The 16,803-nt window shown below is 44.0% G+C and overlaps 1 pseudogene; it reads right to left on the reverse strand.

The window, feature by feature from the left end:
- Positions 1-13,851: 13,851 nt before the first annotated feature.
- Positions 13,852-15,636, reverse strand: LOC109734272 (probable kinase CHARK; annotated as a pseudogene).
- Positions 15,637-16,803: the final 1,167 nt, after the last annotated feature.

Here is a 16,803-nt window from a genome sequence, read left to right on the forward strand (position 1 = left end):
GGCCCGGGCAACATAAGCTTCATGTACCCGTAATGAGGTACAGCTTGAAAGCGTGTAAATGCCTCTCACCCCAAGAGGGCATGATATCCGCTGTTGAAAGGGGGCACTTGGAAGTTTATTTCTTCAGACCAATAATTCTCCGGCGTGCCGAATACCACGTCGAGTGTTATTTTTCCCACACACCACGCCTCCCGACTGGGAATGATTCCTTGGAAGGTCGTGCTGCTTTGATCGATGGGGCTCCTGTCTATTTCCATTTTGTGGAGTGTATCTTCATAGATGAGGTTTAGTCCGATGCCGCCGTCCATGAGAACCATTGTGAGCCGAAAGCGGTCCACGATTGGACTGAGGACCAAGGCAGCTGGTGCTCGGACTGTCCTGTATTTTGGTTCGTCACTGGCATTAAAAGTTATAGCCGTATCGTTCCAAGGGTTTATTGTTGCTATTTGACAGACTTCGGCGAGTCCGCGGAGTGCCCTTTTGCGCCTGTTGTTTGAGGCGAATGTCTCGAAGACCGTCAGTACTTTGGGGTCGTCGTCTTCTGGGGAGTGTTGTTCTGGGGTATTCTTGGTGAGGATATCCTCGCCGCTCTTGGCCACTTGCCGGAGTATCCAACATGCTCTAAGGCTATGTGATGGTATGTTATCCGGTGTTGCGTGTATTTTGCATGGCCCATCAAGCCATCCTTCCAGAACGGTTCTGCGCCTCGTGCTGGACTTATATTTCTTTACTATTGGGCCGGGCGTGTTGCAAGGGTGCGCCCTTTTCTCCTGAATGAGGGGTTGAGTGGGGACCGATGGTTCCCAACGGGCTGCCTGAGTTTTCCAGGCGCTTTCCATTGCGCTGTACTTCTGTACGATAGTTGCCAAGTCAGCAAAGTGTAGTATGCGATGGCGGTTGATGGCATTGAGGATTCCTTCATCCATGCAATTGTTGCAGAACGCTGAGATCGCTTCCTTGTCGCAGCAATCTTTAATCTTGTCTTTGACAAGAAGGAATCTGGCCCAGAAGTGGTGGACCGTTTCCTGAGACTGCTGTTCTATGCTCATGAGAGCGCTTATATTTGGGTGGGTGGGTGGTTTTAAATCTGAACCCTGGCTCGATTTTGGATCCGGAGTCTGAGGGTCTTCCGAACTTAACAGATCGGGCTCCGGGATATCCACTGATTTCTTAGGCCCGTCGTCCGATTCTATGTTCGGAGGGCAGGATGCATCTCCTCGCTGGTGGGTATCCGGTTCTTCGAAGCCGGAGATCCGGACATAGTCCGTCCTTAGTATGGAGGAAGAGTTGTCGTCTCGCTCCTCGACTACCGCTATCTGGTGGGTGATCGGTGGAGATTTGATTTCCCTTTGATCGGGTGTAAGCCCAATTCGATCGTAGTCTGTAGCGACCCCCAGGGCGGCGATGCGATCTAGGAGCTCGTTTAAAGATGAAAGCTCCGCTGGATCCATCTGCTTGGAGTGCTCGGAGTCGATACGAAGGGGATTTTCGATGACCCGAGAGGTCAGCGTCGGCACGACGACCGAACGGGCGTTCATGGTAAAGCCGTCCAGCCGGAGGGTTTGGCCTGGGGCCAGTGCTCCTCCGGCGGTGATACTGTCCTTGAGAACAAGACGAGCCATCGATCCTGTTGTCGACGTCACAGTGGAACTCTCAATGAAAGCACCAATGTCGATGTCAAAACCGGCGGATCTCGGGTAGGGGGTCCCGAACTGTGCGTCTAAGGTCGATGGTAGCAGGAGACAGGGGACACAATGTTTACCCAGGTTCGGGCCCTCTCTATGGAGGTAATACCCTACTTCCTGCTTGATTGATCTTGATGAATATGAGTATTACAAGAGTTGATCTACCACGAGATCGTAATGGCTAAACCCTAAAAGCCTAGCCTGTATGACTATGGTAATGAATCTGCCTCCTCCGGACTAAGTCCTCCGGTTTATATAGACACTGGGAGGATCTAGGGTTACACAAGATCGGTTACAAAGAAAGGAATCTACTTATTTAGTCGCCAAGCTTGCCTTCCATGCCAGGGAGAGTCCCATCCGGACACGGGTGCAGTCTTCGTTCTTCGTATCTTCACAGCCCATCGGTCCGGCCCATGGCTAACAGGCCGGACGCCCGAGGACTCCCTCACCCGCCGCGAGCCTCAATGTTCATTGGACCACATACATCGGTATGTATGATTTCCAATAAATCTGTTGCTCGCTCCATTGTTCCGGAGAACAGAGTTTTAGTCATCTTGCCCATGAGGCATGGTTCGCAAGTACCAAGCGATACATAATCAAGTGATTCCAAAAGTCCATCAGAATGGAGTTTCTTCATGCGCTTTACACCAATATGACCCAAACGGCAGTGCCACAAATAGTTGCACTATCATTATCAACTTTGCATCTTTTGGCTTCAATATTATGAATATGTGTGTCACTACTATCGAGATTCAACAAAAATAGACCACTCTTCAAGGGTGCATGACCATAAAAGATATTACTCATATAAATTGAACAACCATTATTCTCGGATTTAAATGAATAACAGTCTCGCATCAAACAAGATCCAGGTATAATGTTCATGCTTAACGCTGGCACCAAATAACAATTATTCAGGTCTAAAACTAATCCCGAAGGTAGATGTAGAGGTAGCGTGTCGACCGCGATCACATCGACTTTGGAACCATTTCCCACGCGCATCATCACCTCGTCCTTAGCCAATCTTCGCTTAATCCGTAGTCCCTGTTTTGAGTTGCAAATATTAGCAACAGAACCAGTATCAAATACCCAGGCACTACTGCGAGCATTAGTAAGGTACACGTCAATAACATGTATTTCACATATACCTTTATTCACCTTGCCATCCTTCTTATCCGCCAAATACTTGGGGCAGTTCCGCTTCCAGTGACCAGTCCCTTTGTAGTAGAAGCACTCAGTCTCAGGCTTAGGTCCAGACTTGGGCTTCTTCACTTGAGCAGCAACTTGCTTGCTGTTCTTCTTTAAGTTACCCTTCTTCCCTTTACCCTTTTTCTTGAAACTGGTGGTCTTGTTGACCATCAACACTTGATGCTCCTTCTTGATTTCTACCTCCGCAGCCTTTAGCATTGCAAAGAGCTCGAGAATTGTCTTATCCATCCCTTGCATATTATAGTTCATCACAAAGCTCTTGTAGCTTGGTGGCAGTTATTGAAGAACTCTGTCAATGACACTATCATCAGGAAGATTAACTCTCAGCTGAGTCAAGTGGTTGTGGTACCCAGACATTCTGAGTATATGTTCACTGACAGAACTATTCTCCTCCATTTTACAGCTGTAGAACTTATTGGAGACTTCATATCTCTCAATCCGGGCATTTGCTTGAAATATTAATTTCAACTCCTGGAACATCTCATATGCTCCATGACGTTCAAAACGATGTTGAAGTCCCGGTTCTAAGCCGCAAAGCATGGCACACTGAACTATCGAGTAGTCATCAACTTTGCTTTGCCACACGTACTTAACGTCATCAGCAGCATCTGCAGCATGCCTGGCACCTAGCGGTGCTTCCAGGGCGTAGTTCTTATGTGCAGCAATGAGGATAATCCTCAAGTTACGGACCCAGTCTGTGTAGTTGCTACCATCATCTTTCAACTTAGCTTTCTCTAGGAACGCATTAAAATTCAAAGGAACAGTAGCACGGGCCATTGATCTACCACAACATAGACATGCAGAATACTATCAGGTACTAAGTTCATGATAAATTAAAGTTTAATTTATCATATTACTTAAAAACTCCCACTTAGATCGACATCCCTCTAATCATCTAAGTGATCACGTGATCCAAATCAACTAAACCATGTCCGATCATCACGTGAGATGGATTAGTTTTCAATGGTGGACATCACTATGTTGATCATATCTACTATATGATTCACGCTTGACCTTTCGGTCTCAGTGTTCCGAGGCCATATCTGCATATGCTAGGCTCGTAAAGTTTAACCCGAGTATTCTGCGTGTGCAAACTGGCTTGCACCCGTTGTATGTGAACGTAGAGCTTATCACACCCGATCATCACGTGGTGTCTCGGCACGACGAACTTTCACAACGGTGCATACTCAGGGAGAACACTTGTACCTTGAAATTTAGTGAGAGATCATCTTATAATGCTACCGTCGAACTAAGCAAAATAAGATGCATAAAGGATAAACATCACATGCAATTAATATAAATGATATGATATGGCCATCATCATCTTGTGCCTTTGATCTCCATCTCCAAAGCACCATCATGATCACCATCTTCACCGGCGCGACACCTTGATCTCCATCATAGCATCATTGTCGTCTCGCCAACTATTTCTTCTATGACTATCGCTATCGCTTAGTGATAAAGTAAAAACAATTACAAGGCGACTGCATTCCATACAATAAAGAGACAACCATATGGCTCCTGCCAGTTGTCGATAACTCTATTACAAAATATGATCATCTCATACAATAAAATTTAGCATCATGTCTTGACCATATCACATCACAACATGCCCTGCAAAAACAAGTTAGACGTCCTCTACTTTGTTGTTGCAAGTTTTACGTGGCTACTACAGGCTGAGCAACAACCGTTCTTACCTACGCATCAAAACCACAACAATTATTCGTTGAGTGTGTTGTTTTAACCTTCAACAAGGACCGGGCGTAGTCACACTCAATTCAACTAAAGTTGGAGAAACTAACACCCGTCTGCCACCTGTGTGCGCAGCACGTCGGTAGAACCAGTCTCGCGTAACCGTATGCGTAATGTCGGTCCAGCCCGCTTTATCCGAAAATACCGCCGAATCAAAGTATGACACGCTGGTAAGCAGTATGACTATTATCGCCCACAACTCTTTGTGTTCTACTCGTGCAGATACCATCTACGCATAGACCTGGCTCGGATGCCATTGTTGGGGAACGCAGTAATTTCAAAAAAATTCCTACGCACACGTAAGATCCATCTAGGTGATGCATAGCAACGAGAGGGGAGAGTGTTGTCCACGTACCCTTGTAGACCGAAAGCGGAAGCGTTATAACAACGCGGTTGATGTAGTCGTACGTCTTCACGATCCGACCGAACCTAGTACCGAAAGTATGGCACCTCCGCGATCTGCACACGTTTAGCTCGGTGACATCCCATGAATTCTAGATCCAGCTGAGTGTCGAGGGAGAGCTTCGTCGGCACGACGGCGTGATGACGGTGATGATGAAGTTACCGACGCAGTTCTTCGCCTGAGCACTACAACGATATGACCGAGGTGGAAATCTGTTGAGGGGGGCACCGCACACGGCTAAACAATCAACTTGTGTGTTCTAGGGTGCCCCCCTCCCCACGTATATAAAGGAGGGAGGGGGAGGCCAGCCGGCCCTCCTTGGCGCGGCCCCAAGAGGGGAATCCTACTAGGACTCCAAGTCCTAGTAGGTTTCCACCAAATGGAGAGAGGGGGGAGGAAGGAGAGGGAGAGGGGGAAAGGAAAAAGGGGGGCGCCGCCCCCCCCCTTCCTTGTCCTATTCGGACTCAAGGGGGAGGGGGCGCGTGGCCTGCCCTGGCCGCCCCTCTCTCTCTCCACTAAGGCCCATCGAGGCCCATTAGTTCCCCCGGGGGTTCCGATAACCCTCCGGCACTCCGGTTTTATCCGAAACCTCCCGGAACCCTTCCGGCGTCCGAACATAGCCGTCCAATATATCAATATTTATGTCTCGCCCATTTCGAGACTCCTCGTCATGTCCGTGGTCACATCCGGGACTCCGAACTACATTCGGTACATCAAAACACATAAACTCATAATACCGATCGTCACCGCACGTTAAGCGTGCGGACCCTACGGGTTCGTGAACTATGTAGACATGACCGAGACTCGTTTCCAGTAAATAACCAATAGCGGAACCTAGATGCTCATATTGGTTCCTACATATTCTACGAAGATCTTTATCTGTCAAACCGCAAAACAACATACGTTGTTCCCTTTGGCATCGGTATGTTACTTGCCCGAGATTCGATCGTCGGTATCTCAATACCTGTTCAATCTCGTTACCGGCAAGTCTCTTTACTCGTTCTGTAATGCATCATCCTGCAACTAACTCATTAGTCACATTTCTTGCAAGGCTTATAGTGATGTGCATTACCGAGAGGGCCCAGAGATACCTCTCCGATACTCGGAGTGACAAATCCTAATCTCGATCTATGCCAACTCAACAAACACCATCGGAGACACCTGTAGAGCATCTTTATAATGACCCAGTTACGTTGTGACATTTGATAGCACACTAAGTGTTCCTCCGGTATTCGGGAGTTGCATAATCTCATAGTCATAGGAACATGTATAAGTCATGAAGAAAGCAATAGCAACAAACTAAATGATCATCGTGCTAAGCTAACGGATGGGTCAAGTCAATCACATCATTCTCTAATGATGTGATCCCGTTAATGAAATGACAACTCATGTATATGGCTAGGAAACTTAACCATCTTTGATTCAATGAGCTAGTCAAGAAGAGGCATACTAGTGACACTCTGTTTGTCTATGTATTCACACATGTACTAAGTTTCCGGTTAATACAATTCTAGCATGAATAATAAACATTTATCATGATATAAGGAAATATAACTAACAAATTTATTATTGCCTCTAGGGCATATTTCCTTCAAAGTGTGGGTGTGGTGGCTAGGGATTTTGCTGGCAAAGTCTTGATCTCTTCATGGGACTACATTGGGAGGTGTAGTAGCGTGGAGGAAGCGGAACTCTGAGCTTGCATTCTGGTCTTTATATAGGTATGGCACTTCATTCTCCTATAATTTTAGAGACTGATTGTGCTTTTGTTGCGGCGATTTTTCCAAACGAATTCAATGATAGATCAGCTCTACACGATGTGAAGAAGGAAGCATGGAGTATTTCTAAGCTAATGGATAGCTTGAGAGTGTCAAAGATTAGGCGATCGGCTAATGAGGTGGCCCATCTAATAGCTAAGTTTAGTTTTGATAATAGAGTGGATGGGATTCTAGTTAATGATGTACCGCCCTGTGTGGTGAACTCTGTAATGAACGATTATAACACGTTCTTTTGTTAATTAATACATGAGGTGGTGTTATAAAAAATCAATTGTAGCTAGCTACATAACATCCGAAGCACATGTATATTATGTAAATGCAATATTTCATAACAATATACTTTCACACGTGGCGTACAAAAAGAAGACAAATATGTATATTGCTAAAATGGGCCCTTTTTGTTGTTGGGTCGATTTTTTTGTACATCGTACAAATCAGAATATTTTCAAAAAAAAATTTACATGTTCATGCGGAACACATATAAGTTTTCATGGAATTTTTTTTCGACTTTGAAAATATGCCTTTTGAACTTTCTAAAATACCGAGCGCCTTAGAGCTCACTCACCAAAAGTCGGCACTCCCCTGCATATCTATTTTCAGATAGTGAGCTCTTTTAGCAATGTTCCAATACACAGCATATATCAATCCATATACTAGATATTCGGTATTCACAGGACGGACCCCATCTAGTAAATGCCGAAAGGACATAAATAAATTTTCAAAAAAGTTGTTTAATGCAACCTAAGATTCGAAGGCTTCAATGAATTTGCCGGCAACAGAAAGACTTCAAATAATCGATAATAATTTTCAAATTTTGTTTCAGAATTAATTCTCAAAAATTGAAATGAAAGTTTTCTAGTTTTCCAAAATGCAACTAAAATTATCGAAATTTTTATGAAATAACTAAAATTAGTGTGAAAAATGTCTTTGGAATGTTCCAGAATTGATTAACATATGACTGAGGAATTACAATGTGTGTGAAAATATATCAATTACATCTTGAAATTGTTCCGAAACAAGCTTATTTCTGGTACCTATGAAGTGTTTCTAAAAAGTGACTGAAACATGACTGTAACAATTGAAATCTGATGGAAATACCTGTTATTTTTTGGTACTCATATGTATGTTTTTGATTTAATTTCTGAAGTTCTTCAAAAATAATAAAATATTACAAATATTTGAATAAAATGTATCTTTTTGTAATGTTACTGAAATAATTGAATTTCTTTAATCAAACAATGCCAAAAAATATATCAAACTTCTTTTGAAAGATTTAAAAAATTACTTTTATATGTTTGAGCGATTTGGATTTAGTGGAAGTTTATTGATAATATATTTGGAATCCGCGACCTTCCAATTTTTTTTTTGAAAGAAATATAATAAATAAATTTTATTCATGAAATCAAAGATTCAAATACTTCAACCAATTTCCCCACAAAAACGAGGACTTAAAATAGTTTACATATTTTTCAAATTTTGTTTTAAAATTGATTAAAAATCACAAGATTCATTTTTTAAAGGACTACTATTATTGAAAAATATTTGAAATAAATAAAGTGTCGGTGCAATGCATATGGAATGTTCCAAAAAATTATTAAAATGTGATTGAGCAATTAAAATGTGTGGGAAAATGTATTTATTATGTTTGTAAATTATTTCGAAACACTGAATTTTTTGGTATGTATATGAAATGTTTTTGAAGTTGATTGATACATGGTCGTAATAGTTGTAATGTGACGGAAATGTCTGTAATTGTTTTGTACTTATATAAATTTTTCTGAATTAATTTGTAGCGTTATTTTCAAAAAAAAATTACAAAATAATTGAAACTATTGGAATAAAAAATATTTTTAGAATGTCAATGAAACAATTGGATTTTTTAATGAAAAAATGCCAAAAGGTAATAACCTTCTTTTCAAAATTACTTTTATATGTTTCAATGATTTTGCATTTTAGCGAATTTTATATATTTGGAATTTATGACCCGTCAATACCAAAATCGAAATGTCAATACCAAAAGGATGCAACTCACAATATGCCGGTTTTACACATACAAATCACAATATATGTATGGCTTTATATCGTGGGGATATTATATTTTGCCAGTAGCGGAAGGCGATTTTTTTAGGTGGACGGAATATAAAACATATTTTTTTATGCAAAACAAAAGTTGTCCATACACGCTAATAGTTCGCACTAATTTTTTTATGTGATCAGAAACTAAATAATCAAACACTATGCAGGTGCGAACATATTTAAATAGAAGAGCAACCCAAAAACTTACCAACAAGGAAGCATCAATGACGTTTAGAAGAACCAGGCAATGACAATGCCTTACCCTTTGTTTGAAAAGCTTTCTTAATTTTACCAAGATCAACACTTTCGAATAAATCACCATCAGTGTAACACACATCAAATCATTAAGCCAGCCACTTGACATTTTGTTGCGCAACCTGGTCTTGATTATTGGCTTTGCTGAGATGACCCTTTCAACTATTGTTGTCGCTATCGATAGCAGTAACGCCAACCCAATGAGGCAATAAGCCATAGAAAACATGATGTGCTTTAGAATTCAACCATATTCTTATATAGGCTTGCAATATCATGACAAGATCTAAAGTCTTCAATTCTTTTAATAAAGCATGTTAGCTTTCATAGAGTAGAACCATGATATTATAATTATCCGTTCAGTTCAATATTATTTAATTGGTAGATAAACCAAAGGAAACTTAACACTAATAATCAAGTTTAAATATCGAGGTATTTTATTTAGCGGCGGCTCGATCAAAAACTATGGAGGAGCTAAGCCCATTTAGCGTTTCTTTAAAATAAGCATACAATTAGGCACTATGTATTATATATCACATATATTTTACATACACATATTCAAACCTGAAACAAGCACTAGGCATGCTAATTTAATAACTAAACTCTGGCTCAATCCATCATGTATCTCAAAAAAAATTGATTGCTTTGGGGAACTCACTTGTGTCCCTACTCTAGCTGCAGTGGGTTAGCGGTACTAAATGACTCCAATTTAGTGCTATAGCAACATTTAGCAAGCTATTAGCATCATTTTCAATCTTGTTATAGCAACTCTATGTGTGAGCTATTTAAAACTTTGTTCATAATTAACCGTTGGCCGCAAGCAATTACACTCAAATTTTAGTTGCAAGACTAAATTATGTGTTGGGAAACGTAGTAGATAACAAAAACAATTCACCCTATGATCACCCAGGAACAATATGAAGATGCATATACAGTTTGGATCAGTGATCGTTACTGACTCCGGAGTTGCAGCGGAAGCAGACGAGTCGGCGTAGATCGTACTTGGAGTCCCTCAAACCGTTGATGTCAATCCCGCGTACCGCCCTCGAACTACCCCTCGAATAGAAGACCGAAAGCATGGCCTCTCTACTTGATTACAAGCGTGCGATCTTCACGATCCGGCAGTGCTTCGCCATCCAGAGCTAATCATCGCCGGGTAATTAGAGGGTGGAGATTAGAACCACACTAGGCTTATAATTATGAGGATTAGAAGAACTAGATCTAGCTCTAATTGGATAAACTAGGAGAAACTAGAACTAGAACTAGATGAACTAGAGGAGGCTCCAAAACTTGTATATCCAATAGGGACAATACCTCAAGTATATATAGGTTAGCTGGGGAGAAGAGGGCATCCACTAAGGAGGGAAAGACCCTCCTTGGGGCACTGGCCAATGAAGGGGCGGAGGAGCCCCCCCCCCCCTCCAATTCGGCCTCCTTCCTTGGCAAAGGGGCGCCTCCCCCACTTGGGCCTTGGTAGCCCAAATTGCCTTCCACCGCTTGGCCTTTTTAGACCTGTTGATATTAAATTAAATATTAAATCCCTCTAAAAATTACCAGAGCATTTTATATATAATTTAACATCACTGGAAATATTTTCTACCTATATATTATTTATTGGCAATACCTGGTATTGCCCGATAAACTCCGAAACCCTTCCGGTGACCCCGAAACGCTTCCGATTCCTCTGAAAACTATGTTGAATATTAATGAAACAATACCACAAATACATCCTCGATAATCTCGTCCTACTAACACTCAGCACATAGTGATGACCTTAAGCTTGTGACCCTGTAGGTTTGGTAAATCATAGACATGAATGAAACCCCTTCTTTCAGTGACCGATAGCGGAACCATGGACGTCCATATTGGACCCTATGATTACACGAATGGCATTCGAGTGAACCTTCGGTTATTATGTGATGTTTCCTTTGCTTCGTGATACTTTACCAAACCTGGGATGCATCGGTATCCTTGATGTCTACTACACAACTTATTCTTATAGACTCGTGTTGGGCCTCCCTAGCCGAGATCCACAGCTCGGGTCCCCCCTAGCCGATATCCGCCGATTTTAGTACCGACAGTGGCATACACGGAACTGAGCCCTCCCTCCCATCGACAAAACAACACAGAGATGTAGTCAGTGACGACACTTGCAATTGCATGCCCAATGGTAGACATGCAATTGCGCCCTCCCCCTCCGAGACAAAACACAACTGAATTGCAAATTGTGTTGAAGACATGCAATTACATTTGAGGACGATACTTATAGTTACATGCCTAGTGACATATATGCAACTGCCTTCCCCCTCCCGGGCAAAACAACATATAGTTGTCGTCGGGTCAAAGATATGCAATTGCATTCGGGGGTGGCACTTGCAGTTGCATGCCTAGTGAAAATATGCAACTGCCCCTTCCCCGAACAAAACACCACATAGTTGCAGTCACGTTGAAACACATGAAGTTGCATTTGGGGGCGACACTTGCAGTTGTGTGCCTAGTGGCAGACATGCGGCTCCCCTCCCCTAAAAAAAACATCATGTAGTTGCAGTCGCCTTGAAGACATGCAGTTGCATTCAGGGAGACTTGCATCCCTAGTGGTAGACATGCAACTGCCCCCATCCCCAGAAAAATACCACATAGTTGCAGTCATGATGAAGACATGCAGTTGCATTCGGGGATGCCACTTGCAGTTGCATGCCTGGCAGACATGCAACTGCCCCTCCCCTGAACAAAACACTACAGAGACGTGTAGTTGCATTCAGGAGCAACACTTTTGGTTGCATGCCTCATGACAAACATGCAACTACCCCCTCCCTCGGATAAAACACCACTAAGTTGAAGTTGCATTGAAGATATGCATTTTGCAGTTGAGGTGGGGGAAGGCGACACTTGCAGTCCGTGTCTAGTGAAGAACATGCAAATTCTCACTCCCAGACAAAATACCACTGAGTTGCAACCATGTTGAAGGCATGCAATTGCAGCCTGGGGCGACACTTGTAGTTGCGTGCCTAGTGGTAGACGTGTAGTTGCCCTCTCCCCTGAGAAAAGCACCATTGAGTTGCAGTCACCTTAAAGGACATGCAATTGCAGTTGAGGGTGACACTTACAGTTATGTGCCTAGTTGTCAGACATGCAATTGCCTCTTTCATCGACAAAACACCACAGAGTTGCAGTTGTGGGTGATACTTGCAATTGCATGCCTAATGACAGGCATGGAACTGTCCCTTCTGAACAAAAACACCACATTGTTGCAGCCACGTTGAATACATGCAGTTGGTGTTGGGGGCTACACTCTAGTTGCATGCCTAGTGGCACGCATGCAATTGGCCCTTCCGACAAAACACCACAAAGTTGCAGTCGGAGGACGAAACTTGAAGTTGTGTGGTTAGTACAGACATGCAACTTCCCCCTCCATCAACGACAAAACAAACACTAGTTGTAGTTACATTGAATGTAGTTGCGATCGGGGCGCGACACTTGCAGTTGTGTGCCTAGTGGTAGACATGTAACTGCCCCCTCCCCGACAAAACACTGTTGAGCTCCAGTCTCATTGAAGACATACAATTTCAGTCGAGGGCGATTATGCAAGCAGTTGATAATATTTTCAATTTTGAAAAAAGGTTGTTTAGTAAAAAGAAAGTAAAAACATAAAAAGTAGTAAGAATCATGCAAATAAATTTTGAAAGAGCAATAAAAATGAAATAAATAAAAATGAAGAAAATGATGAAAATACTATAAAAATCAACATCAGAAGGAACTTGGAACACACACACAAATAATTAAAAAAACTTACAAGAAAAATTAAATTAAAGTACGATACAAAATAGTTGCCGCTGATAGTTCTCAACCGCTTTCCCTCCCCTCTTTGAACGATTTGTTTCCCCCGTTGAAAAATTGCAGCCTAAAAAGGAGACATGAAAAGCCCTAAACCAGACAAGGAAAAAAACTCGCACAAGATTAACAAAACAACAGAAGAAAAGAAGAAAAGGAAACCGACCAGTCGCGCAACTAAAACGGTCTGCTTACAATACAAGACAAACATAGTTGCATAGTTCTAACTACTAGGGACTCGACTGAGACTTGGCTAAAACTCAATGGACTTGGTTTTAACAATTCCGTATGAACCCAAAAAGAGAAACTAAAATAAAAAATAAAATAGAAGTGAAAAATTGTAAAACCTATGAACTAAATGCTTTATACTGCTACTAAGAAGAAAATAAAGAGATACAAGGCAGTTCGCTCTCTTGTTCGTTCTCCTTTTGTAGAAAAAAATCGACCCAAACATTCCTAGAAGAGCAACAACCGGCAAAATAAAGACCAACAGACAACGGAAAATACCACTCACCTGCCCAGCCCACTACCCAAAAGCTTGCCCCGTTAAAAAAAGACAAAACTACCCAGTTCGTCGCCTGCGTGGGTTGATTTACAAGGGACCACATAACTGCACGCATCTTGAAGCAACGCAAGGATCTAACGGTCACGGAATCGTCCGTGACCAAGACTTCACTAAAACTCAGTGGACTGAGTTTTAGTAGAACCGCCGTGAAAAACACTCGGCAAACAACATGGAATTTATGAGATTTTACATGAATGATGAGTAAGTCACTAGAAGGTGTATCTAAGATATACCACGACATTAAATAAATAATTGAGCCATTGAAGAAGATGTATTTAAAGTTCTAAACACATATGATGTAGCTTAGCATATGATGCATTGGGAGTGCTCGGAATCATCGGTCATAAGGGACGCACTTTCTGTTGTTAAATAAGCAGAGTTCTCGGCAGGCACATCGTCATAAGCCTGTGCCTCCAAAGACCGAACCTCCCCAGCGCCACGCATCTCTGCAAGCACGGGCAACTTGGCGTCTGCAGATCGTAGCACATCCATGGCCTGCGCAACGGACGGCCGCCGCATCGGGTCGTGGTGCGCGCACCACAGCCCTGTCACAAGCAGACGCTCCATCTGCAGCCTGTCAAACTCGCCATTCAGCCTCCGGTCTGCTGCATCGACGATCTGGTTCCGGTGGTTCATGCCACGGACCGAGGCCAGCAGCGCCGTCGAGGCTTGATGATCCGTACGCGTCAACGTCGGCCGCCTGCCGCAGGCGATCTCGAGGCGCACGACGCCGAAGCTGTACACGTCGGACTCGGCGCCCGGCCTGTGGCTGCTGACGAACTCCGAAGGTGTACCCGAGGGTTCCCTTGACGACCTGCGTTGTCCGTGGCTCGGCTCCGTGGTCGACGAGCCTCGCTAGCCCGAAGTCGCCGAGCTTGGCGTTGCGCGACGCGTCCAGCATCACGTTTGCGGGTTTGATGTCGCCGTGCACGATGCACTGGTCGCATTCCGTGTGGAGGTACCGCAAGGCAGAGCCCAGGCCAAGAGCAATCTTGTATCTGCACTGGTAGTGGTCAGTAGTCAGTACAGGACAGAGGTTGGTGGATACAGAAGGAGAGCTACGTACCTCTCTGGCCACGTTAATAAGCGTCTGTCAGGACTGTAGAGATGGGTGTCGAGGCTGCCTCCGGGCATGAGCTCGTAGACGAGCGCTAGTCGTCCCCGGCGACGGTACCAGCCGACGAGCTGGACGATGTTGCGGTGCCTAAGCTGGCTCATGACACTGACCTCTGCCTCAAACTCCTTGCGCCCCTGCACCGCCGTCGGCTCCCCCGAGAGCGTCTTGATGGCCACATGCCGGTCTTGGTCACTCAAGTAGCCGCAGTACACCGGACCGAACCCCCCTCTCCCGATCTTTTTCTGCTCGGCGAAATTGTCTGTCGCGGCGGCAAGCTCGCGGTAGCGAAACTCCCTAGGTCCTAATCCTCGCCGGAGCTCGATAACCGATGTGCTCTGCCTCAGCCTCTTTCCGCGTATGCAGCAGAGCAGAAGAGCTGGCACAGCGCAAATCAACCCAAACAAAGCCGAACCTGCCACAGCCGCTTGCTTCAACCACGACGACGCGAGCTCCCCGCGGATCGCAACAGGCTGCTGTTTCTTCCTTGTGGTCATCGCTCTACGGCCATATTTTCGCTCCCTAGGTTGGTCTGGGAGCCTGTGAGGGGTTGGACGGGGCACTCTTCGGCTCATGCTCTCGGACAGCCCAATTACAATTTCTTCTTCGAACGCGGAAGAGAAATGAGAGAAAAACCTGGCGGTACAGTTATCATAGTCATGTTTCTCTCTCAAGGAGCCCTCAGGAGTGCTGATGAGCATCACAGGCCTGGGAAAGGTTGAACCGCGGCGGATAACTGCCGGCCTGGTGACGGCGCCGGGAGGAGGCAGCTCCTCCATAGAGCACCAGTCCAAGTCGAGGAGATCAAACATGCCCACGGTGACATTAAGTGCAAGGAAGGTATCTTGGTCAGCCAGGCGAGGGATCACACCGGGGTGATCCCAGGCGGAGAATGCGGCGGAGTGCGACGCGAGGTAGAAAGCACCGGATAGCGCGAGCAAGATATGGTGGATTCTTGCAGTGCAGGCAGCCATGGTTTGTTACTGTGTTGTTGCTCCTGGGTTGCCTTGCCTCGGTTAGCCAGAGCAAGCTTATTAATACAGGAGGTCACGTGAGGACAGGAATTCCCCGAGAAAACATTCTTGGATTTAAGCTTTCTGTCTTTATCTGTATACGTAAAAACTGATGACAAGGGAGGACATGCCAAGGCGCGTTTTCTAACGGCTCTGCTATGGCTGTGTTTGTTTGGGCTTCAGTTTCAACAGATTCAGCTATGGACTTGCTGTGCTGGCAAAACTGCTGTGCCGCGGAAACAGCTGTAGTAAAGGTTAGCTGTTTGGCAACGCAGCTATGAAAACGACTCTGAGGTGATGAAAACCCTAAAATGCTCTTAGAGTACTGAGATCAGTGTAACTTGTTGATTTAGTGTTAATAGATTGTTTAAATGGTATCTTGACTGACAGGGAATGATTTGTTCTATGGTAATGCATAAAATCTTTCATAAAAATATTTTTCTCACTTTCTTGCTCATATATACATAGAATAATAGTGAGCAAAAGAATTATGTTGTCACATCGCTACTCCATGCAAGTCACAATTGCCCATACAATACGAAAGATAGTCCATATGACTAATAATCCGTATAAAAGAGAGCTAAAGGATTAGACTGTCCATATAATTCATAATCCGTACATATAATTAGATGTCGTACAAATACTAATCTATGTAGCTTGTCGCGCAATAAACAAAGAGTTCGCAATCCTATCACGCGTGTCGTTCATGTTGCCTTCATCAGAGGAAGTGGGAACGGCGTCGCCAAGCAAAGGTGTTGACCGTGAGACTGCAGGCATGTAATTTTCATTCTCATCACATTTATCAAGCTCTTTATCGCGTAGCTTGCTGTCCCTAATGAAATTGTGAAGCGTCATGCAAGCACTGATAATCATCGTCTGACTTCCCACCTTGAAGTGTGGCACATCCCTTAGGATGCGCCATTTCTGCTTGAGCACACCAAATGAGCGTTCAATCACATTCCGAAGAGAAGAATGATCATGATTGAACACCTCAAATTTACCACTCGGTGGGCGGCGTCCAGCACGAAATTCCGCAAGGTGATAGGTTGTCCCTTTGTAAGGAGCTAGATATCCCACCCGGTTTGGATAACCGGAATCAACAAGGTAGTACATATCTACATCCATAGA

This window comes from Aegilops tauschii, chromosome 2, assembly GCF_002575655.3.
Source record: "Aegilops tauschii subsp. strangulata cultivar AL8/78 chromosome 2, Aet v6.0, whole genome shotgun sequence".
In the NCBI taxonomy this organism is placed as follows: Eukaryota; Viridiplantae; Streptophyta; class Magnoliopsida; order Poales; family Poaceae; genus Aegilops; species Aegilops tauschii.